At 31.2% G+C, this 27,257-nt stretch overlaps 1 protein-coding gene across 2 annotated transcripts in view; it reads left to right on the top strand.

Annotated features, from left to right (window-relative positions):
* The first annotated feature begins 3,672 nt into the window (after positions 1-3,672).
* The window catches only part of LOC114329264 (uncharacterized), a 138,876-nt gene continuing 115,291 nt past the window's right edge, over positions 3,673-27,257 (top strand). The window contains exon 1 of one of the 2 annotated variants that reach the window (XM_028278302.2): positions 3,673-3,776. The gene's annotated coding sequence lies outside the window, so the exon portion shown is untranslated. The remainder of the gene's footprint in view (positions 3,777-27,257) is intronic. The other variant, XM_050659540.1, reaches the window with a different exon arrangement.

Here is a 27,257-nt window from a genome sequence, read left to right as displayed (position 1 = left end):
AAAGAAGATCTAAATCGCCTTGAGGCTCTCGAGATGTGGCGCTATAGAAGAATTTTAAGAGTTTCTTGGGTGAAGAAGATTAGAAACTACACAATACTATAATGTCTCAGCAAGACTACTGCGATTATAAAAAGCATCAAGAAGAGAAAACTGGAGTATTTCGGACATGTAATGAGAGGTCCCAAATATAGGTTGCTACAAAAATAGCAGGCAAACGCAGTCCAGGGCGAAGAAGAACTTCATGATTGATTAGGGTGGCAGTAAATAAAATTAAGATAGCTATGACCGTAACCACCTCTCTGAAAGGATATGGTACATACATGAAGAAGAAGAAAATAACAGACCATCCCGAAAAAGAATCCTGCGTACGTTAGTCACGAGAAATTTTTTATTTCATTGCCCCCACCTTGCAAGGTTGCTGGATCCGCCGTTGTCGGAGACTCAAGAGACGGTGGCCAGAAGACTTGTGTGAGTAACACTTATGTTAGTGAATACAGTGGTGAATAAGATGAACCGACACTGGCCGGCAACACCTACAAAACACTACATAATTTATCAGTTTTACTAAATACTCCTTTGTAGAGTAGATTGTAAATTTGCAAGTTTAAAAAAAAGTACTTACAGAACTTATATACATACATTGTATAAATCCCAAATCATGATTTACAAAGTTTATACATGGTACCTAAATCAGATTCGAGAGTGCTCCTCGTAACATTGAAGTGTCGGGGTTTGTTTATTTCTAGTACATAATAGACTACTAGTCTGGGCTGATTATCGGAGAATAGGCCATTTTTGGGAAAAGTTATTTACCAGCAATTTTATTGCTGGAATCGAATTATGAGATCCTATATATATATATATATATATATATATATATATATATATATATATATATATATATATATATATATATATATATATATTAATAATATAGGTATGCAAAGTCCTCAGATAGTGTACTACTTTTTTATAAACAAAATGGCGCACGAAAATCGTGTTTTTTTTTCAATTATTGCTCTATAACTCCGAAGATTTTAACTTTACAACAAAAACACTCAAATAAAAATTCACCGCGATTAAGTTCTGCATAGACGCGTGTTTTTCCCGATCTGCTCCAACGAAAATTTTCCTCGAAAAATGCGGGGTTTCCCAACAAAATCTTTAATTTTCAAATAAAGTTTTTACCAATAATTAAATAATTTGGTGACTTCTTGGTTTACATTATAATTCCAGAAGCTGGTGAAAATTAAACGAATATTTTAGCCACAATTCAATTGTTAATTAATAATTTACGGTCGCAATAATAACGAAAATAATTATGATACACTGATTAAACTTTGAAATCTTATAAAGATGAGATGCCTATTTAACATTTTGTCGACAAAATATAAATTTTTTATTTTTTTGCATAATCTTTAAATGTTAAAAAAAATAGTTATAAACAAATTAACGTTTCTCAGAAAGTTTTTATTATATTATAATTTTAAAAAATAGCTAAAATACGCATTTCAAGTATCTTGAAAATAAATGCTTTAAAACTTTTTTGCAACCATTTGCAAAAAGTTATGAAACGCAAATTAAGCATACGATTACTACGGTGTTTATAATTTTTTTTTAATTCTTTCAAAGCGTAGAAGTGAGTCTAAGGTACAAGCTAATTATTTAGAAAAAAATATCGATTATAAGTTTAATGGTTATATTTTAATTAAAGATTATAAATATATTTTTTTGTAATTTACACGCGCGAAAGTAGAATAATACAGTACTGTAGCTAAAATTTTCACTCGGAGCGACGACCGGCGGCCGCGCGACGTACACTTTTAATAAATAATGTATGCTGCGTGTCAGTCGCTTTGAGTGAACATTTTAGCTCCGACTCTGTATCAGGCCTACTTTTTCGCTAAAAATTACAAAAAAAAGTACTTTTAATCTTTGATTACAATATAACCATTGCACTAATTTTTGACATTCTTTGTGAGTAATTAGATTGTACCATATACTCACTTTTAAGCTTTGAAACAATTAAAACAAATTATAAACAACGGAGCTCTCGTATATTTACTTTGCTGTTTCATAACTTTTTTGCAAATGGTTCGAAATTTTTTTTAAAGCATTCATTTTCAAGACCTATGAAATACGCATTTTAAGTATTTTTAAAATTAGAATATAATAAACAATTTCTGAGAAATGTTAATTTGTTTATAACAATTTTTTTAAACATTTAAAGATTATGCAAAAAAGTGAAAAATTTATATTTTGTCGACAAAATATTAAATAGGCATCACACCTTTATAATCTTTCTAAGTTTGATCAATGTCTCATGATTATTTTGGTTGTTATTGCGACTGTAAATTGTTGATTAACAATTGAATTGTTGCTAAATTATTCGTTTCATTTTCACCGGCTTCTAGAAAAAGAAAGCTTTTATTTCACCAAACTATATAATTATTGATAAATAATTACTGGCCCAAAAAAATTATTTGAAAATTCGCGATTTTGTTGGAAAAACCCACATTTTCCGAGGAAAATTTCCGTCGGAGCAAATCGGGAAAAACATGCCTCTATGTAGAATTAAATTGGGGTGAATTTTTATTTGAGTGTTTTTCATGTAAAGTTGAAATTTTCGGAGTTATAGAGCAATAATTGAAAAAAATACGATTTGTCGGCGCCATTTTGTTTTTAAAAAAAATAGCCCACTATCTGCGGACTTTGCATACCTATATTAATGATATATAGGATCATATAATTCGATTCCAGCAATAAAATTGCTGGTAAATAACCTTTCTTTGTACTTTACTAATTAGACCAGCGTATTATAACTATTTTTTTTCAAAATTTAAAGATTATGCAAAAAAAAAGAAAAATTTATATTTTGTCGATAAAATATTATATAAGCATCTCATCTTTATAACCTTTATAAGTTTGATCAATGTATCATGATTATTTTGGTTATTATTGCGATCATAAATTGTTAATTAACAATTGAATTGTTGCTAAAATATTCGTTTAATTTTCACCGGCTTCTGGACTTACAATCTATACCAAGAAAGCTTTGATGTCACTAAGTTATTTAATTATTGATTAATAGTTACTTACCTTAAACTTTATTTGAAAATTAGAGTTTTTGTTAGGAAAACCCGCATTTTCCGAGGAAAATTTTCTTCGGAGCAAATTGTGAAAAACATATCTATCTCTATGCAGAATTTATTTGCGGTGAATTTTTATTTGGGTGTTTTTGTTGTAAAGTTAAAATCTTCGGAGTTATAGAGCAATAATTGAAAAAAATACGATTTGTCGGCGCCATTTTGTTTATAAAAAAAGTAGCCCACTATCTGCGGACTTTGCATACATATATTATTAATATATAGGATCTTATAATTCGATTCCAGCAATAAAATTGCTGGTAAATAACTTTTCCATGAATTTTGCTAATTAGTCCAGAGTATACATCTTGATTGTGATTTTAGTATAGATTAGATTAGATAATTCAGTAAATTGAATATAACAATGTCTGCCACTTTCACCATCTGTTAGCGAAGTTTTGAAGTAATATATATTAAATTGCAGCTACTTTCACAATACACCCATAGATGGAACACTGTCTTCGTTATTTTCATACAAATATTTACAATTAGCTCATTAGCATTAGGTACCAGGTGTACCATTATCATTATCTTCATTTTAGTATTTTAGTCATTAGTGGAAGGTGTGTTTGTGTGTTGTATGTTCACAATTCTCAATATTGTTTTTTAAGCAGATAAGGAGATATTTAGGTATTATTTATAATATTACTCTATTTTATTTTTCATCCTCATTAAAACAATGAAAATATATTATTAGTAACTAGGTAGATATTTTAGAAAAAAATGCCGACCTTACAATTTTATTGAGTATAAGAAAAGAGTTGCATCATCTTTTTTATTTTATTGCATATGTAGGTACTCTTTATCAAACAATTTAACTGGTTTGTTTTAATGCTTTGGGTGGATTAATTGATTAATTGTAATAAAATAACAGTATTATTTTTGTATATTGTTTTTAGAAAGTTGTTATAATAAAATTAATAGAATATTATGATATAAAAATGGTAGAATCAGCGTTTTCAAATGTCTGCGACATGAATTTTGTCTATTCGTGCCTTTTTATTCTGCACAATCTTTTAGACTAATAGCCGGTATAGGTGAAATCTACTAATAATTTTAGGCACGATAAGGGCCTATCAGGGCCCCCGTAAGGGCTATTGACGCCTGTGTGCAAAAGAGGATTTTGGCGCCCCTTAAGGCATTTTGGATCATGTTTTTTTATTTATTTTATTGAAGGTAGGTAGGTAGGTAGGTGCTTGAAATAAAGCAAAAAACTGAACTTTAGAAGTGATAATATTTATTTGTAGACTAAACTAAAATATCAACAAAATGAAACAAATAGAATAAAATCATAACAAAGTAAATTCAAATAAATTCTGTTTCACACCCATTTTAAAGCATTTACTTTTATCTAATGGGTTAGAGACACGTTGTTTATAAAATATTAAATAATATTCCAAAACTAAAAAGTTTACATATTTTATATACATTTATTTATATATATATTTATTTATATATTTATATATATATATATATATATATATATATATATATATATATATTGCATTTGCGTCCCTCGTGGCTTCTGTATAGTTTTGACTCTTCGTGACTTCCGATCAATATACAGCGTGTATATTAACAAGAATTATTTCATACAGTTAGCGCTCGCTTTGGCATCCGTTATACTGGCAACAATGTACTTATGGTATGAAGTAAAATATTTAACCTTGGTCGTGTTTATGTGAGAATTTAGTTGAAGAACCCAGACAAATTCTATTTATAACTTTTGCCAACTAGGTGGTTTTGCTCGGATATACGATTTGCTGTAAATTGTTTGTTTTCGTTTTTATACTCTTAAATCAGGTTAGAAAAACTTATTTCTTGGGTGTAGTTATGGATAATGTATTTTCTAAACTTTTAAATTTTCTATTTTATTTCGATGGAAGAAGATTATGGATCTCGGAAGATTCGATGGAATAAGTTATAATGTAATATACTTAACAATACCACTATATACCCTTGACAAATGTTTATTTTTTAAAGTTAATAGGTAATTGTTTGATGAGCCTTTCGATAGGTTAGGTTTATTATTAAATTTTATTTTTTTATTTTGATAAACAATCGGTATTGTTTCTCTCTCTCTCTCTCTCTCTCTCTCTCTCTCTCTCTCTCTCTCTCTCTCTCTCTCTCTCTCTCTCTCTCTCCTCAGCGCATCCTTTTCTGTTTTATTCTTTCGAAATTTGCTATACAAGTATTTTCCATTGCTCTCTGTTTCTCGCTCTCTGTTTAACTTCTCTCCATCTCAACGCCAATTCTTTCATGATCTCTTGTTACAGTTCTTCTCCAGCTATTATCAGGTCTTCCTCTTCTTCTTCTTTCGTCTGGTTGGTATTCGAGTGCTTGTTTGGTTATATTATTTCGATCCTTCCTCAAAGTATGTATAATCAATCCATTTTCATTTCCTTCTTTTAATCGTGACTGTTATTTTCTCTTGTTTTGTTCTTCTCCGTAGATCTATGTTTTTTATTTTCTGGCCAGTATATTTTTAGGATTTTCCTCAACTATTTATTTATAAAGGTTTGTAATTTTTTGCTAGTTGTTTCTTCCTCTCTCTAAGATTCTGCGCCATACAACAATATAGTCTTAAAATAGCTGTTAAAGATTTTGATTTTGGTTAATTCTGATATATCGCGTGTGTTCCAGATTTTCCTTAATGCATTATATGATTATATAATGAGTGCATATTGTGCCTTTACTATCCTTTTTTCTACATCTGATCTACTAGCGCCTTTTTTTCCATAATTGATCCCAGATATGTAAAGTTATCTACCTCCCGTATTTGTCTTCCTTTTAGTTTAATTTTAGTTTATTGGTTACTGTTTTTTAAGTTTTGTTTTTTTGTCTTTATCTTCAGCCCCATTACCTTGGAGTATTTTGCAAGCGTGTCGATCTATTTTTGCTTATGGTTGTATTTCCTTTCTACTGCTTTTCCTTCTTCGGTTGCTTCTTTTTGTAACATTTCTTCTTTAAGTTTCTTTCTTTCTTCTCTTAGTTAGTTATAACATTATAACATTACTACTATTACATTATAAATACAACAATGCCCGTCAGATTTCGGACGAGAATTTTAGTTATTAACAAATAAGTGTCAAATATGACAGTTTTTCGTTTAAATCGCTACAGGTAAAAATAAGGTAATTAAATATCTTATTTAGATTATTCATCTCTTAGTAGATAAGCAAAGGTTTAAAATGGAAGTTTTTAAATTTTGATCCGATTATTTGTTACTTGGGAAATTGCAAAATAAAACTAAATTTCGAAAATAAAAAATTGCTATAACTTTTGCAGAAATGAACTTAAGACTTTGATATTGCATGAAATGTTGAGTCAAATAGTCCACATAATGCACAAAAAATTTCCAGACGATTTGTCAATTAGTTTAAATTTCATTCGATTTGTTTATCACAAAGAGCTTTTTTTGCAATGTTGTTGTTCATAAAATAATAATGATACAGCAATTCTGTGAAAACCACAGGAAAGAAGAATACTTATATTTTCCACTTATTTAAAAAATCAATCAGAAGTCATTTTTACCATTCTGAAAACATTTTACGAAAGTAGAATCATTTTTGGCTTATAAACAATTTGAATAACCATATTAACATATTGACTAAATCTGCGTTGGGATTTGAAAAGCTGATATTTTTACACGAATTTTCAAAAAAAAACCTTTCGCCTAGCTAGGTTAATTACGAGCAAAGTTAGCCACGTTATTTTTAAAGATATATTAACCACTATGTTCAAGTTTACTCAAACTTTTACACATAAACTATATACATACCTTGAACTTCAAAATAGCGATAGTTAGGTTTCTTAATTGTTATGAACAAACTAGCTGTGAATTAAATAAAAAAAAGTGGCTAACTTTGACCGTAATTAACCAAGGTAAATTTTTTTTTAACATTTATGTAAAAATACACATCGAAAACAATGTGATAACTACAGGGGTATTTCCGTTAGACCAACAATCAGCAAAATATACGGAAGGATCTTAAAAAACCGAATAGAAGACGAATACAAGGAAATGGAAGCAGAAGAACAAGCAGGATTTAGAGCCGGCAGATTTACAATTGATCACCTTTTTGCAATCGCACAAGTCATGGAAAAGAAAACAGCGATTAACCAAGAGATTTATTTCGTATATTATATTGATCTGAAAAAGGCATACGACAGTGTACCTTTGGTAAAGTTGTGGGATAAAGTTGTGGGAGGCAATGGTGAATACAAATATTAACATAGAAACGTGAAAAGTGAAAACTACCCCTAATTGTAAAAAATTATAAAACAACATTTTAAACTTCAATATTGTCAACATTTGGTTTTTATTGGGTACATAATGATTGTTTTATGCTTTAAGATATACTATCGTAATATTTCAACCCTTAAAACCACCCTTCTTGGAGCTACATATATATAAAAAATTTACTTATCCTAAAAGAATCATTTCGGCTTGCATCGATTTACATAAAAATTTGGGATTAGGATCATCTCACCCTGTACTTCATATTCTATATCATGCTTAAGGGCGTTGATTATTTTAGGGGTGTAACCTACCCCTTATTAACAAAAATGATATAAAAACATTGTAAATTTTAATATGGGTAAAATTTGGTTATGATTGGTTAAATAATTATTGTTTTATACTTTAGGATAAAATATCATAATATTTCAACCCTTAAAAACCACCCTTAATAACATCACAATTTTTATAAGTAGATAATTTAATAGATCTATACAGAAAAAAAAAGTAGAATTAAAGAATTACAAAAATATTTATTTACACAAAAATACGAATTTACAAATATGTACAAATACAAATACAAATAGTTTTTTAGTCATCTTCTAGTATACGAACCGGTTCTGTGGTATTATACATACATTGAAAATGATCCATAAGTGGACTATTCCAATTTTTCAAAAAAATATTGGTTTTCTAAACATAGCTCCTTCATTTTTGGCGATAAAAAGTTTTTTCAAAAATAATTTTGTAGGATTTTTAAAGAGTTATAAGACTGTGAAAACTAAATTCTGTAAGAGCCCTGAGTTTTAATTGGGGTGGGTTTAAAAGAATAAGGGGGTGTTTGCTCGAAAATAGAGGTTTTAAATAGCTATAGTATCTCGCTAACTGTTCACTGTAATGAAAATCTATGCAGAAGGGAATTTTACTTATTAAATAATAAGCTACAATTTAGTAGTCCATAATTTTTTTCGTATCTCCAGTATTCGTAACTCCAATTTTTCTAAAATTAGGCCTTTTAAATAGGTCAAACTTCTTGGGTGTATTTATAATACGAATATAAAGGGAATGACAGAAAGGTGAAGACTAATTTTTAATTAGTAGGGTAGTTAGGAGGTTGTTTTCACTGATTTTTTCATAGAGAATAGCAGGTACCGACTGTTTTGATCATAAGTCGCTTAATTTTCATACTAGAGGAGCTTCATATTATTATTTTTTGAAAGGTCTAACAGTATACTTGAAAAAAGATTATTTAAGTTTAATTTAATTTGTGTTACTAAAAATACATTTTTGATATCTACAGTTTTTTTTTTTATTAAATGCATATTTTTCGAGGTATTCTCAAAAAACCCTCTAAAAAAGGCGATTTTTTCGTCGAAAAACTGTTACTTTCAAGCGCGAATAACTCGAAAAATATTAGTTTTACGAAGAAAATTTAAAAAACATTTTTTTCTTAGAATTACTTTTTACATCGATTTACATGGTTAAAATTCAATAAAAAATTCCCGTCCCCGAGATAGGGTGGCAACCACCCCAAGTTTTTAGCGTACAGCGGCATGATATAGAAAATGATTCTTGTACTATTCCCTACCTTCTGTGAAAATTTCATGTAAATCCATGTTGGACGAAAAAATTGCAAGCCAAAATGCTTCACTACCTCGACTATAGAAGGAGGAGAAACAATCAGTAAATGTTACGAATATAAATACCTGGGTATAAAAATCACGAATGATGGAACACTGGACGGAGCCATTAAAGAACAAAATACTCAGGCCAGGAAAGCAATTAGGCTCCTAAACTAAGTACTCTGGGACAAGCAGATAAACAACCAAAACAAGAAAAAGATCTATAACGCCGTAGTGAAAAGCATTATAACAGAGCTGAGAAGTATGGCATATGAAGGAAAAATCAAAACGAATGTTAGATGTCACCGAAATGGACTTCTAAAGAAGAGCTGCAGGAAGATCAAGAAGAGAACATGTCACCAATGAACGGATACGAGAAATAATGAAGGTTACACATACAATAAATGACGAAATCAACGAAATACAACTACGATGGTTTGGTCACGTACAAAGAATGCATGAAGACAGAATCACAAAACAAGTGCAAAACTAGAAACCGCAAGGTAGAAGAAGAAGAGGTAGAAAGAGGAAAAGTTGACAGGCAGGAATAAACAAAGTCATGGATGAAAGAGGTCTGAAAGTAGATCAATGTGCGGACGGAGAGGAGTGGCGAACGGGTATCGGAAGACGGAGAACGTTATAAACCGATAATACAATAATAATGTAAAAGTACCAGCCTTTTAAATCCTAAAGTCTAGGGATGGCGGTTGTTGAACAAAAAACCGGTTTTCGGTTATACCATTTTTTTTACTTACGGCTTAACCTGGCGGTTATAACCGGTCAAAAACCCGGTTGTTCCAAAAACCGGTTTTCGTTTTTTTCATCAAAAGCAAATACTCAATTGGTTATAATGTTAAATTTATATTGCACTTTAGTTTGCTCAATTTTCCTCCCGAAAAATTCCCCAACCAATTCAACCTATAAAAATTTTCCCAGGCGCTTTCAAATTACCCTAAAAATGGGCGAAAGTACCCCAATCTCTGATTCGTCGCTCGTTGTAGACGGCGTCGGCGTATATTGCGTTGTCAATAATTGGGATATTCCCAAAAGTGATGATCCTACCGATCTACCGAAATGTCCCTTGGATCTATCAGGTTTAAAAAAATATCCAAATGACATATTTTACTTAAAAATAAATTCGATAAACCAATTCATTATTTACTTCTCTATTGCCATCAAAAAATTTCAGTAGGTAATATTTTTTAATACGTTCGTATAATACCTACCTTTTATATCCTAAGAATTATTTATTGTTTAAAAATTACATAATGGAGGTTCCTAATCGGTTTTCGGTATTCAAATTTCTTACAAACAAGAGTCTCAAGTCTCAAGTACTCAAGTATAAACAATTTTTTAGATGATGGTTGGAATATCAATTTCAAGCAGATCACTTACTTTTTTATGTAAATAATATTATCATCTAAATCTAAAAATAACTATTCCCAAAATTGTTGCATAAAAGCTGATGTGACACTTTCGTCCAGTTCTCTATTAGTAAATAAAAGTTGATTTATGGTTGTTTGGGTTAATTACTTCGCATATTATTTATAATACATATGATTGAGATCGAAAATAGATAGAAATTTTTTCATTTTTCTCTAAATAAATTTTTTTTCCACAGGTAACTTTTTCGGTTTTTCACCGGTAATTACTTTAAAAAGAAAAAACCGGTTATAACCGGGACAAAAAAACAACCGGTAAAACCGGTTGTTTCGAATTAAAAAAACCGGTTTTAGGTTATAACCGGTAGGTCTTTAGCATCCTTAAGTCGATTAATTTAGTTTGCAGTCAATACTAACAAAGTTATTCAAATTGTTTATTAGCCAAAAATGACTCTATTTTACTAAAATATTTTCGGAATGATAAAAATGACTTTTTATTATTTTTTTAAAAACTTTGAAAACATAAGTATTCTGTTTTCATGTGGTTTCCACAAAATTGCTGTATCATTATTATTTTATGAAGAAAATCATGCTTCATCATTGCAAAGAAAAGGCTTTTTTTATAAACAAATTGAATAAAATGTAAACTAATTGACGAATCGCCTTGAAATTTTTTGTATATTATCTGGACTGGACATGGACTGTTCGACCCAATATTTCATGTAATATCAGTCTTAAGTTTATTTTTGCAAAAGTTATAGCAAATTTTTTATTTTCGAAATTTAAGTTTTATTTTGCAATTACCGAAGCAACAAATAATCTTACGAAAATTCAAAAACTGCCATTTTAAACCTTTGTTCATCTACTAAAAATGAATACTCTATCTGATATAAGATATTTAATTACTTATTTTTACCTGTAGCGATTTAAACGAAAAAACTGCCATTTTTGACCCTTATTTGTTAATAACTAAAATTGTCGTCCGAACTGTAACGGACATTTTTGTATTTATAATGTAATAGGTATATAGTGTCCAAAAAATCCATTTGAAACCTGGCCGGTCAAGTGTTCCGAACGTATATTTTTGATATATTTCCCTGGAGTACAATGTGTTTCCGGTTATCCATTTCTTTTCTCTTTTTTTCATCCCTATAATTTCGTTTGCAGTTTTTGCATAATGTCCTTGAAGTTCTTCCATATTTCTTCCACTGTTTCCTCATGTTGGGACAGTGCTGTTCGGTTTAATTTCAGTCTTTTTGTGAATTCGATTCTTGTGTTTTCTTGTTTAAGAGCTTCGACATTGTATCTTCTTCTTGTGTTTACTTTCCGGTTTTTGTCTTTGACTAATTTCATCTTTATTTTGGCCCTTACTCGCATGTAATATTTAGTATTCGCCATAAGTGTCTCCACTTGACCTTGTCGAACGCTTTACGATAATCTATAAAGCATATGTACAGTGGAATATTGAATTCCCTAGATTTTTCGATTATCTGTCTTATATTCAACAGGTGTTCTCGAGTACCTCTACCTTTGGTAAATCCAGTTTGCTCTTGTGGAATTTCTCTTTGAAAAAATGTTTTTATTCTCTCATTGATTATATGTAGCATTATTTTAATTTTAATGGCATGTGATATAAGAGAAATAGTTCTATAATTGTTGCATTTATGGAAGCTGCCTTTTTTATGAATCGTTGTTATTGTAGATTTTGTCCAGTCTTTAGGCCATTGTTTAGAATGCCATATTTGGTTACAGAGTCGATGAAGTAATTTTACGCCAGTTTCTTCTGTGGCTTTGAGTATTTCTGCTGTTATCATATCTGGACCTGGTGCTTTATTATATTTGAGCTAAATGATCGCTACTTACTTCATTTTCAAGTATATCAGGTTCTTGTTCTACCTCGTCAAAGATTTGGTTAACAGGTTCTTGGCGTTGATCATCTTTATATAGGTCCCTGCAATACGATCTCCATGTCTCTGCTATATCTTCTCTGATTGTTCTCAGAGTTCCAGTGTTGTCTTCAATGGCCCAAGTTCTGGCTTTGAAGTATCTTGTTAAGTAGCGTATTTTTCTAAATAGACCTCTCGGCTGATTATTCTGATCATGTCTCTCAATTTCTTTGCATATATTTTGATAGTAGAGTTTTTTATCTGCCTTGCATCTTCGCTTTACTTCTTTATTGAGGTTTCTTAAACTAGCTTTTTCCCTTTCACTATGCATACCACTTTGACAAAGATTTCTTCTGTTCTCAATGATTTGAAAGGTTTCATCTGTTATCCAGTGTTTCCGTTGCACAGGATTATTTATCTTTGGATGATCAATTGGTGTTGTTACACAATGTTTAAAAGTCTCCCATATTTCTTGTGATGTTCCGTGACGAATAGAGGGCATTATTTTATGTACTTCCTGGAGAAGGTCGTCCTGCTTTCTTAGTTGTATCTAATGATCTATCTGATTCTATCTATGATAAAGGTGGTGACATCATTATTGATATATTATTATTATAGTATGAGAATAGAAAAATTATATAATTAAAAATATTGTAATAAAAAATTATATCTATATATCTATAAGCGAGGTTCCTATAGCCTCTGCTGCTTCTCGCATTTCGACCGCCATCTTTTTCTGTCCATCCATTCGTCTTCTTTGATGGCTCTATCTCTCATGATGTGCTTGCTGTACATGTTCTTCCCAGGTAACTCAAGGCCTTCCCCTTCTTCTTCTTCTTTGTTGTGGTATATAATTTAAAGCTTTCTTTGGTCATCTATCTTCATTCATTCGTTTGACGTGACCATACCACACTAGTTGTCTCGTTTCAATTATATCTACTCTGGAATATACAGTTTTTGTCCTCCTAATATCTTCATTCCTGATGCGATCTTTTTTGGATATACCACACGCTCTCCTTAGATAATCCATTTCTACTACCTACTTCTATTCTCTTTCTATCTTTTTTCGTGATCTGCCAAACTTCTGCCCCATAAGTCATAATAGGCTCTACCAAGGTACTATAGATTGTCGTTTTTTGTCTTATCTTTTTAGACCATAGCTGAGAGCTTAGAATGTTTACCGCTATTTTGCCCTGCTGTGTTCTGTTTTCGATGTCTCTTTTGCCTTCTTTAGATATTATAGATCCGAGATATTTATATTCTTTAAATGTGTTTGTGGTTCTAATTTCTAAATCTGGATTTTCTAATCAAGAATTAAGAACTAAATTCTAACACTTCTATAATATGTTACAATTGAGCAATTAGACCACCAGTTTCGGCAACTGGTTATGATAAATTCATCAATTTTAATGAACATACTTTTTAATTTTTTTTATTTTTGTAATAAAAAAATACATTGTTAATTATACAAAGAGAACATCATTAATCAGTCACAACAATAATTGTTTTAACATACTACAATAATCATTTATAAAAATATCCGAAGTCTAAATACCAACATTTGAGGTGGCAACAGCGTAGTAGAAGCCATGAGGACATAAACTGAAATATACGGATTCCGCGACAACCTTAAACTGAATAAATATATATTTGGACGTCACCAAAACCGTTAAAGTGATTTTAGATATACAGCAAGCGAACGTGGCGCGCCTGATGGCAACTGCTCCAAGTAATGTGTATATTATTATACAGATAACGTGTCTGAGGACATCCGGCCAATATTTTGTTCAGGCATTGTAGGAAGTGGTACCTTTCACCTGCGATATATTTTAGAGAAAATCCTCGTGGCAACCGTATATCGGAGTCCACGAAGACCTGGACGCCACGAGAGACTACAGTTTAACATGGGGGGACGTCATGAGAGGCTAAAAATAAATATATATATATATATATATATATATATATATATATATATATTTATTTTTAGCATCTCATGACGTCCCCCCATGTTAAACTGTAGTCTCTCGTGGCGTCCAGGTCTTCGTGGACTCCGATATACGGTTGCCACGAGGATTTTCTCTAAAATTTATCGCAGGTGAAAGGTACCACTTCCTACAATGCTTGAACAAAATATTGGCCGGATGTCCTCAGACACGTTATCTGTATAATAATATACACATTACTTGAGGCAGTTGCCGTCAGGCGCGCCACGTCCGCTTGCTGTATATCGAAAATCACTTTAACGGTTTTGATGACGTCCAAATATATATTTATTCATTTTAAGGTTGTCGCGGAATCCGTATATTTCAGTTAATGTCCTCATGGCTTCTACTACGCTGTTGCCACCTCAAATGTTGGTATTTAGACTTCGGATATTTTTATAAATGATTATTGTAGTATGTTAAAACAATTATTGTTGTGACAGATTAATGATATTCTCTTTGTATAATTAACAGTGTATCTTTTTACTGCAAGAATAAAAACAATTAAGAAGTATGTTCATTAAAATTGATGAATTTATCATAACCAGTTGCCGAAACTGGTAGTCTAATTGCTCAATTGTAACATATTATAGAAGTGTTAGAATTTAATTCTTAATTCATTATTAGGAGATCCAGATTTAGAAATTAGAACAACAAATACATTTAAAGAATATAAATATCTCGAATCTATATTATCTAAAGAAGGCAAAAGCGACATCGAAAACAGAACACAGCAGGGCAAAATAGCGGTAAACATTATAAGCTCTCTACTATGGTCTAAAGAGATAAAACAAAAAACGACAATCTATCGTACCTTGGTAGAGCCTATTATGACTTATGGAGCAGAAGTTTGGCAGATCACAAAAAAAGATAGAAAGAGAATAGAAGTAGGTAGTAGAAATAGATTATCTAAGGAGAGCGTGTGGTATATAAAAGATCGCATCAGGAAGGAGGACAAAAACTGTATATTCCAGTGTAGATAGAATTGAAACGAGACAACTAGTGTGGTATGGTCACGTCAAACGAATGAATGAAGATAGATGGCCAAAGAAAGCTTTAAATTACATACCACAACAAAGAAGAAGAAGGGGAAGGCCTTCAGTTACCTGGGAAGAAGATGTACAGTACATCATGAGAGATAAAGCCATCAAAGAAGACGAATGGATGGACTGAAAAAGATAGCGGTCGAAATGCGAGAAGTAGCAGAGACTATAGGAACCTCGCTTATAGATGCATAGATATAATTATTTATTACAATATTTTTAATAATATAATTTTTCTATTCTCTTACTATAATATATCAATTATAATGTCACCACCTGTATAATAGATATAATCAGATAGATCATTAGATAGAACTAAAAACGCAGGACGAACTTCTCCAAGAAGTAATTACATAAAATAATGCCCTCTATTCGTAACGGAACATCACAAGAAATATGGGAGACTTTTAAACATTGTGTAACAACACCTAATCCTGTGAAACGGAAACACTGGATAACAGATGGAACCTTTCAAATCATTGAGAATAGAAGAAATCTTTGTCAAAGTGGTATGCATAGTGAAAGGAAAAAAGCTAGTTTAAGAAACCTCAATAAAAAAGTAAAGCGAAGATGCAAGGCAGATAAAAAACTGTACTATCAAAGTATATGCAAAGAAACTGAGAGACATGATCAGAATAATCAGCCGAGAGATCTATTTAGAAAAATACGCTACTTAACAAGATACTTCAAAGCCAGAACTTGGGCCATTGAAGACAACACTGGAACTCTGAGAACAATCAGAGAAGATATAGCAGAGACATGGAGATCGTATTGCAGGTACCTATATAAAGATGATTAACCCCAAGAACCTGTTAACCAAATCTTTGATGAAGTAGAAGGAGAACCTGATATACTTGAAAATAAAGTAAGACTAGTGATCATTAAGCTTAAATATAATAAAGCACCAGGTCCAGATATGATAACAGCAGAAATACTCAAAGCCACAGAATAAACTGGCGTAAAATTACTTCATCTACTCTGTAACCAAATATGGCATTCTAAACAATGGCCTGAAGACTGGACAAAATCTACAATAACAACAATTCATAAAAAAGGCAGCTTCCATAAATGCGACAATTATAGAACTATTTCTCTTATATCACATGCCAGTAAAATAATACTAAATATAATCAATGAGAGACTAAAAACATTCCTTCAAAGAGAAATTCCACAAGAGCAAACTGGATTTACCAAAGGTAGAGGTACTCGAGAACACCTGTTGAATATAAGACAGATAATCGAAAAATATAGGGAATTTAATATTCCACTGTACATATGCTTTATAGATTATCGTAAGGCATTCGACAGGGTCAAGTGGAGACACTTATGGCAAATACTAAAAGAAGTAGGCGTACCCCAACACCTTATTTCGCTTATAACTGAACTATACGAACACACTATTGGATCAGTTAAAGTGCTTGACACACTTTCAAAGGAATTTCATCCAGAACAGGGTGTCAGACAGGGATGTATACTATCTCCACGATTATTCAACATATATGAAGAGCATATTATGAGAAGAGCACTTGAAGGATGGGAAAAAGTCATCTCAATAAATAATCATAAAATAGACAACCTACGTTTCGCAGATGATACAGCCCTTCTTGCAAATAGTCAGTCAGAGCTGATTGATCTTACACGACTGGTTGAAAACGAAAATCAAATATTTGGTCTGCAATTAAACATATCAAAGACATGCGTCTTTGAAGTAAGGGTCAAAATAAAGATGAAATTAGCCAAAGACAAAAACCGGAAAGTAAACACAAGAATCGAATTCACAAAAAGATTGAAATTAAACCGAACAGCAGTGTCCCAACATGAGGAAACAGTGGAAGAAATATGGAAGAACTTCAAGGATATTATGCAAAAACTGCAAACGAAATTATAGGGATGAAAAAAAAAAGAGAAAAGAAATGGATAACCTGAGACACATTGTACTCCAGGGAAATAAGGCAAAAATATACGTTCGGAACACTTGACCGGCCAGGTTGCAAATGGATTTTTTGGATACTATATACCTATTACATTATAAATATAAAAATGTCCGTTACAGTTCGGACGATAATTTTAGTTATTAGCAAATAAGGGTCAAAAATGTCAGTTTTTGAATTTTGGTACGATTATTTGTTGCTTCGGAAGTTGCAAAATAAAACTTAAATTTCAAAAATAAAAAATTTGCTATGTGAAAACCGCATGAAAAAAGAATACTTATGTTTTCAAAGTTTTTAAAAAAATAATAAAAAGTCATTTTTATCATTCCGAAAATATTTTAGTAAAGTAGAGTCATTTTTGGCTTATAAACAATTTGAATAACTTTGTTAGTATTGACTGCAAACTAAATTAATCGATTTAGGGATGGGAAAAACCTACCGGTTATAACCTAAAACCGGTTTTTTAATTCGAAATAATCGGTTTTACCGTTTTTTTTGTCCCGATTATAACCGGTTTTTTCTTTTTAAAGTAATAACCGGTGAAAAACCGAATAAGTTACCTGTGGAAAAAAAATTTATTTAGAGAAAAATGAAGAAATTTCTATCTATCTTCGATCTCAATCATATGTATTATAAATAATATGCGAAGTAATAAGTAATTAACCCAAACAACCATAATTCAACTTTTATTTACTAATAGAGAACTGGACGAAATTGTCACATCAGCTTTTATGAAACAATTTTGGGAATAGTTATTTAGTTTTAGATGATAATATAGTTACGTAAAAAAGTAAGTGATCTGCTTGAAATCGATATTCCAACCATCATCTAAAAATTGTTTATACTTGAGTACTTGAGACTTGAGAGTCTTGTATGAAATGTGAATACCGAAATACGATTAGGAATCTCCAATATGTAATTTTTAAATATTAGGAAATAAAAGGTAGGTATTACAAACGTATTAAAAAATATAACCTACTGAAATTTTTTGATGGCAATAGAGAAGTAAATAATGAATTGGTTTATCGAATTTATTTTTAAGTAAAATATAAGTCATTTGGATATTTTTCTAAACTTGATAGATCTAAGGGACATTCGGTAGATCGGGTAGGATCATCATTTTTGAGAATATCCCAATTATTGACAACGCACTATACGCCGAAGCCGTCTACAACGAGCGACGAATCAGAGATTGGGGTACTTTCGCCCATTTTTAGGGTAATTTGAGAGCGCCTAGGAAAATTTTTATAGGTTGAATTGGTTGGGAAATTTTTCGGGAGGAAAATTGAGCAAACTAAAGTGCAATATAAATGTAACATTATAACCTATTTGCTTTTGATTAAAAAACGAAAACCGGTTTTTGGAACAACCGGTTATTTGACCGGTTATAACCGCCAGGTTAAACCGTAAGTAAAAAAAACGGTATAACCGAAACCCGGTTTTTTGTTCAACAACCGCCATGCACCATCCCTAGACTTTAGGATTTAAAAAGCTGGTACTTTTACATTATTATTGTATTATCGGTTTATAACCTTCTCCGTCTTCCGATACCCGTTCGCCGTTCGCCATTCCTCTCTGTCCGCACATTGATCTACTTACAGACCCCTTTCATCCATGGCTTTGTTTATTCCTGCCTGTCAACTTTTTCTCGGTCTACCTCTTCTTCTTCTACCTTGCGGTTTCTAGTTTTGCACTTGTTTTGTGATTCTATCTTCATGCATTCTTTGTACGTGACCCAACCATCGTAGTTTATTTCGTTGATTTCGTCATTTCTTGTATGTGTGACCTTCATTATTTCTCGTATCCGTTCATTGGTGACATGTTCTCTTCTTGATCTTCCTGCAGCTCTTCACCAAAAATCCATTTCAGTGACATCTAACATTTGTTTTGATTTTTCCTTGATATGCCATACTTCGCAGCTGTATGTTATAATGCTTTTCACTACGGCGTTATAGATTTTTTCTTGTTTTGGTTGTTTATCTGCTTGTCCCAGAGTACTGAGTTTAGGAGCCTAATTGCTTTCCTGCCCTGAGTATTTCGTTCTTTAATGGCTCCGTCCAGTGTTCCATCATTCGTGATTTTCATACCCAGGTATTTATATTCGTTACATTTACTGATTGTTTCTCCTTCTTCTATAGTCGAGAAAATGAAGCATTTTGGCTCGCAATTTTTTCGTCCAGCATGGATTTACTTGAAATTTTCACAGAGGGTAGGGAATAGTCCAAGGATCATTTTCTATATCATGCCGCTGTACGCTAAAAGCTTGGGGTGGTTGCCACCCCATCTCGGGGACGGGAATTTTTTATTATATTTTAACCACGTAAATCGATGTAAAAATGAATTCTAAGAAAAAAATGTTTTTTACATTTTCTTCGTAAAACTAGTATTTTTCGAGATATTCGCGCTTGAAAGTAACAGTTTTTCGACGAAAAAAGTCGATGGTTTTTTGAGAATACCTCGAAAAATATGGATTTAATCAAAAAAACTGTAGATATCAAAAATGCATCTTTTAGTAACACAAATTAAATTAAACTTAAATAATCTTTTTAAGTATAATGATAGACCTTTCAAAAAATAATAATATGAAGCTCCTAGCATGAAAATTAAGCGACTTATGATCAAAAAATGTCGGTACCTGCTATTCTCTATGAAAAAATCAGTGAAAACAACCACCTAACTACCCTACTGATTAAAAATTGGTCTTCACCTTTCTGTAATTCCCTTTATATTCGTATTATCAATACACCCAAGAAGTTTGACCTATTTAAAAGGCCTAATTTTAGAAAAATTGGACTTTAAAGAAAAATTGATTTTTTGCAATTTCCTATGTCACCTTTTACTTCAAAATATCTCCGAAAATACTGGAGATACGAAAAAATTATGGACTATTAAATTGTAGCTTATTATTTAATAAGTAAAATTCTCTTGTGCATGGATTTTCATTACAGTGAACAGATAGCGAGATACTATGGCTATTTGAAACCTCTATTTACGAGCAGACACCCCCTTATTCGAGTCTTTTAAACTCACCCCAATTAAAAACTAAGGGATCTTACAGAATTTAGTTTTCACGGTCTTAGAACTCTTCAAAAATCCTACAGAATTATTTTTGAAAAAACTTTTTATCGTCAAAAATGATGGAGCCATGTTTAGAAAACGATTTTTTTTAAATATCGAATAGGCTGCTTATGGATAATTTTCAATGTATGTATAATACCACAGAACCGGTTGATATACTGGAAGATGACTAAAAAACTATTTGTATTTGTACATATTTGTAAATTCGTATTTTTTTGTAAATAAATGTTTTTGTAATTCTTTAATTCTACTTTTTTTCTGTATAGATCTATTAAACTATCTACTTATAAAAATTGTGATGTTATTAAGGGTGGTTTTTAAGGGTTGAAATATGATATTTTATCCTAAAGTATAAAACAATCATTATTTAACCAATCAAAACCAAATTTTACCCATATTAAAATGTACAATGTTTTTATATATTTTTGTCAATAAGGGGTAGGTTACACCCCTAAAATAATCAACGCCCTTAAGCATGATCTAGAATATGAAGTACAGGGTGATATGATCCTAATCCCAAATTTTTATGTAAATCGATGCAAGCCGAAATGATTCTTTTAGGATAAGTAATTTTTTTATATATAGCTTCAACAAGGGTGGTTTTAAGGGTTGAAATATTATGATAGTATATCTTAAAGCATAAAACAATCATTATGTACCTAATAAAAATCAAATGTTGACAATATTAAAGTTAAAAATGTTGTTTTATAATTTTTTACAGTTAGGAGTAATTTTCACTTTTCACATTTCTATGTTTATATTTGTATTCTCCATTGCCTCCCATAACTTTACCGAAGGTACACTGTCGTATGCCTTTTTCAGATCAATATAATATACGAAATGAATCTCTTGGTTAATCGCTGTTTTCTTTTCCATGACTTGTGCGATTGCAAAAAGGTGATCAATTGTAGATCTTCCGGCTCTAAATCCTGCTTGTTCTTCTGCTTCCATTTTCTTGTATTCGTCTCTATTCGGTTTTTTAAGATCCTTCCGTATATTTTGCTGATTGTTGGTGTACAGGAAATACCCATGTAGTTATCACATTGTTTTCGATGTGTACTTTTACATAAATGTTAAAAAAACATTCACCTTGGTTAATTACGGTCAAAGTTAGCCACTTTTTTTTATTAAGAAAGCTAACTAGCGCTAGTTTGAAGTTCAAGGTATGTATATATTTTATATGTAAAAGTTTGAGTAAACTTGAACAGAGTGGTTAATATATCTTTAAAAATAACGCCCTAACGAAATCGACTCGTGGTCGGTGGAGGGGAATTATTAAAATCCGTGCACTCAAAAAATGAAATTTATTTTTCAAAGATATGTTGCTCTTTATATCTCCAGAGATAGTTGATGGATTTTGATCATTATTTTTTTAAAATTTATATATATTTCTTGTAGTCTTGTAGAGTATGTTATGTACACATATACCTACCTAACAATACAAAATGTTATGGGGCCGATAATTATGATTCTAAGACCTTCGAGTATACATATATAATTTCATAAAAATCGTTCAAGCGGTATCGGAGGATTATGGCAACTAACATTACGACAGGAGAATTTTATAGATGTAAATAAATAGATGGCTATTAAAAAATAGGGTCTTGGTGATAGAAGGGTGAACATTAAGGGTTGTATATATATTTTTAATGGTACATACTATAAAATTAAGGTAGACAATTTTTTCTAAAACAATAAAAAAGTGGCAGAGGGTAACCCCCTTATAACTTATGGGTATAAATAATAGATTACAATCTATTTTCAATCCTACAGAATATATGTGTAAAATTTCATAAAAATCTGCCAAGCCGTTTCGGAGGAATATGATAACTAACACTGTTACAGGAGACTTTTATGTATATAGAAGTAACTGTAAATTAAATAAGTAATAAAAGTGGCTTAATTTGCTCGTAATTAACCTAGGCGAAAAGTTTATTTTTTAAATTTGTGTCAAAATATCAGCTTTTCAAATCCCAACGCAGATTTAGTCAATATGTTAATATGGTTATTCAAATTGTTTATAAGCCAAAAATGATTCTACTTTCGTAAAATGTTTTCAGAATGGTAAAAATGACTTCTTATTGATTTTTTAAATAAGTTGAAAATGTAAGTATTCTTCTTTTCTGTGGTTTCCACAGAATTGCTGTATCATTATTATTTTCTAAACAACAACATTGCAAAAAAGTTCTTTGTGATAAACAAATCGAATGCAATTTAAACTAATTGACAAATCGTCTTGCATTTTTTTATGCATTATGTGGACTGTTTGACTCAACATTTCATGCAATATCAAAGTCTTAAGTTCATTTTTGCAAAAGTTATAGCAATTTCTTTATTTTCGAAATTTAGCTTTATTTTGCAATTTCCGAAGTAACAAATAATCAGAACAAAACTCAAAAACTTCCATTTTAACCTTTGCTTATCTACTAAAAGATGAATAATCTAAATAAGATATTTAATTACGTTATTTTTACCTGTAGCCATTTAAACGAAAAAATTGTCATATTTGACCCTTATTTGTTAATAATTAAAACTCTCGTCCGAACTGTGACGGGCATTGTTGTATTTATAATGTAATAGGTATAACTCTAAAAGAACCATTTGCTACCTGGCTGGTCAAGTGTCCTGACAAAAACCTTATTTTAAGGAAAAGTAGTAGAAAGGAAATACAAAGAAAAATATAGCGGTTAAAAAGCAAGCCAGAAAAGACAAAAGATACTACGTAAATCATATGGTAAAAATGTCAGAAAAAGTTGCGCAAGAAAACGACCATAAAATACAGTACAATATCATCCGAAATTTGACAGGGAAAACACTAAACAGTAATAAACAAATCAAAGATAAACAAGGAAATAATATAATTAAATCAGAACATAAAATAATACAAAGATGAAAAGAACTCTGCGAGGAAATATATTCCAAACACCACATATAGACGGAGATAATGTAATACAGGAAATAAACATTAGAACAGTTGAAATTACCAAAGAAGAAATACAAAACACACTGAATCAACTAAAAAAATGGCAAAGCCGCTGAAAGCGACAAACTACCGATAGATTTAATAAAGGCGGACGCAAACGAATCAGTACAAATGTTACACAAATTCTTTAACAAGATATGGGCCGACCAGGAGCTCCCACAGAAATGGAACGTGGGTTTAACCATTAAGATACCAAAAAAGGGCGATTTAAATAAATGCGAGAATTGGCGAGAAATAACACTGCTAAGTGCCACATTCAAAATAATGTCAAATATCATATTGAATAGACTGAAGCCAGAAATAGACAAGAAACTAAGACTAAGAAACAACCAAGAAGGTTTTCGCGCAAAACGCTCCACTATCGACCACATTTGTATTATATCTGTACCTACCTCTGTATCTTGTCCCTGTACCTCTGTATCTCTTGTACTCTATAATTATCTTGGAACAAGCTGGTGAATGGCAAAAAAATATAAACATGTTTACTTTCACTTTGACTTTGAAAAGGCCTTCGATGGTACAAACAGAGAACAAATGTGGAAGATTCTAAAACTATATGGACTACCGATAAAATAAATCAACTTAATCAGACTATTTTACAGGAAATATAGAGCCAGACTAGAACATGCGGGAAAAATGGTAGTAGATATAGCTATACAAAGCGGAGTTAAACAAAAATGTGTGCTATCCCCGACAATATTTATAATAAAAGCGGACTGAATCATGCAGAAAATAAGCGATAATAAAACAGGTATTAGATGGAAATTGCATAACTAGTTGGACGATTTGTAGTTCGCAGATGACATTTGTCCCCTAATCGAACATAGCAGCCATAAGCAAAAGAAGATCGACAAGCTTGCAAAATACTCCCAAGATAATGGGCCTGAAGATAAAGACAAAAAAAAAACCAAACTTAAAAAAAAACAGCAACCAAGAAACTAAAATTAAAATACAAGGAAGACAAATACAGGAGGTATGTAGATAACTTTACATATCTGGGATCGATCATGGAAAAAAGGCGCTAGTAGAGCAGTTGTAGAAAAAAGGATAGTAAAGGCACAATATGCACTCATTATATAATCATATAATGCATTAAGGTGATACAGTAGCGATCAACAAGTAGCCAAAACGCGTTCCAAGATTGCGGCTCTAATTTTGAATATTTTTTCGAGATATTTGGCACACGTATTCGTAATATAATAAAGAATGGCGGTACAGAGCCCAATTTGAAAAATATATTAATATGTGGAAATTACTCTGTAATTAAATAAAATATTAAAAAAACTAGCCTGTACCGCCATTAAGAAGAACAAAAAAATACACTTTCTTCAAATAAACTTTTTTTCCGATGCCTAGATTTTGTGTCATTTTGGAACTACTAATGAAATAAAAAATTTTAGTAGTTCCAAAATTACACAAAATCTAGGCATCGGATAAAGAAGTTTATTTGAAGGAAGTGTATTTTTTTGTTCTTCTTAATGGCAGTACAGGCTCGTTTTTTTAATATTGTATTTAATTACAGAGTAATTTCTACATATTAATATATTTTTCAAATTGGGTTCTGTACCGCCATTCTTTATTATATTACGAATACGTGTGCCAAATACTTCGAAAAAATATTCAAAATTACAGCCGCAATCTTGGAACGCATTTTCGCTACCTGTTGATCGCTACTGTTTCCTCTTAAGGAAAATCTGGAACAGGCGGTATATCACAGTTAACCAAAATCTAAATATTAATAGCTGGAGAAGAACTCTTACAAGAGATCATGAAAGAATTGGCGTTGAGATGAAGAGAAGTCAAACAAAGAGCGAGAAACAGAGAGCAATGGAAAATACTTGTATAGCAAATTTCGAAAGAATAAAACAGAAAAGAATGCGCTAATCCTGCGAATCAGCCATCTTTGATTTTTGGCTAAGAAACGCAAGAGCGCCCAATACTTCATAATAAGGGAAGGTATTACAGGGAGAGGGAGAGAGAGATAGAGAGGGAGAGAGAAAGAGATTACAATACTGATTATTTATCAAAATAAAATTTAAGGTAAACCTAACCTAACCTATCGAAAGGCTCATCAAACAATTATTAACTAAAAAAAAAAAAAACATTTGTCAAGGGTATATAGTGGTATTAGGTATATTACATTATAACTTATTCCATCGAAATCTTCCGAAATCCATAATCTTCCATCTAAATAAAATAGAAAATTTTAAAGTCTAGAAAATACATTATTCATAACTACACCCAAGAAATAAGTTTTTCTAACCTGATTTAAGAGTATAAAAACGAAAACAAAGAATTTACAGCAAATCTTTATCGTATATCCGAGCAAACCACCTAGTTGGCAAAAGTTATAAATAGAATTTGTCTGGGTTCTTCAACTAAATTCTCACGTAAACACGACCAAGGTTAAATATTTTACTTGATATTATAAGTACATTGTTGCCAGTATAACGGATGCCAAAGCGAGCGCTAACTGTATGGAATCATTCTTGTTAATATACACGCTGTATATTGATCGGAAGTCACGAAGAGTCAAAACTATACAGAAGCCACGAGGGACGCAAATGCAATATATATATATATATATATATATATATATATATATATATATATATATATATATATATATATATATATATATATATATATATTGTTGTGATCTTGATTATTGATATGAGATAATAATTTTATATGTCATTTAATTTAATCAATGCTTTAATAATAATCTAATTAATTTACCAGATCACATATCAATATGTTTTCAATCTCAGGGCTTTTTTATAAAATTAATTACTTACATACGTGGCTTCTAAGTATTTCTTAATGGTTCCTAATCGGGATAGGAAAGAAAAGAGTAGAATAATAACACATATGGGTTACAATTGTAATCAAAATATTGTTTATTTTATTTAAATGGCAATCACTGCTTAATATTTGCTATATCTTATTATTCTTAAACATAACATTTATACATGGGAATCTTATTTCCTTTTGATTTCCAATTGAAAGTTTTTATTAACATTTAACTATTATGATTTATCAGCAACAATTCTATTTAAGTTTGATGAAGCTTTTCTGATATTATTGATTATGTTTCCTCAATTTTAAATGTGGTATTTACTACGAAAAAACCCATACATTCATGTCCAAACAAATGAGACTGACCTTTTTTTTGGTGCACTGAGAATGTCTTCACATAAGACCCGTTTCCTGCTGTCCTTGGCTGCAATCAAACCTCGTCCTGGCTTCCAGTAATGTTCTCCTCTGAAACTAACTCGTATAGCTCTCGTTTCCTGCTTCTGTTGTGATGCTGTCTTCTACCTTTTTCGAAACTGCAATCAGCTACCGGGAACTCTTGGCTCAAGGAGGTTCTTTTACTCTCAACTTGGCCTACCTCTCGTTCTACGATAGATACTCCACACTCACGGAACTACACCGACTTTCTCACTCCTCGAACACTACCGTCTACTACTCGACTTCACTTCTCGATAGCTCAAAACATTCTGCTCTCTATTTGTCATTCATTCCCCTACTTTCTAAATATCCCTTCCAGATTCACAAATCAAAATTCCACCACCAACTCTCATTCGCAGTATTCTTCAAAACCAATTTTTAAACTTTCTAAATATGCTTAATGGATTTCCAAAAAAAATAGTTAATTCCCATTCTAAAATTACTTTCTACTAATTACAAAATTTAATGATCTATTATCTACTTTCACTAAGTCTTCTTTAGCATCGGCTAATGATTGAACGAACGACCTTCCGCGAACAACGATAATGACCTATTAACGATTTCACTTGAGTCTTATTTAATCACTTCTTAAAATTAAATATAACAATTTGTTGTATACAGGTTGTTTTAAATTTATATGCCCGTGGTTGAGAAAATTGAAAATATTTTATATTAAAGTGAATTTTGTTTATAATTATCAAATTTTAATTTTTATATCAAATAGAAATAT

This window comes from Diabrotica virgifera, chromosome 1 (genome assembly GCF_917563875.1).
Source record: "Diabrotica virgifera virgifera chromosome 1, PGI_DIABVI_V3a".
NCBI classification, from domain to species: domain Eukaryota; kingdom Metazoa; phylum Arthropoda; class Insecta; order Coleoptera; family Chrysomelidae; genus Diabrotica; species Diabrotica virgifera.
This window is presented reverse-complemented; position numbering and strand designations above follow the sequence as displayed.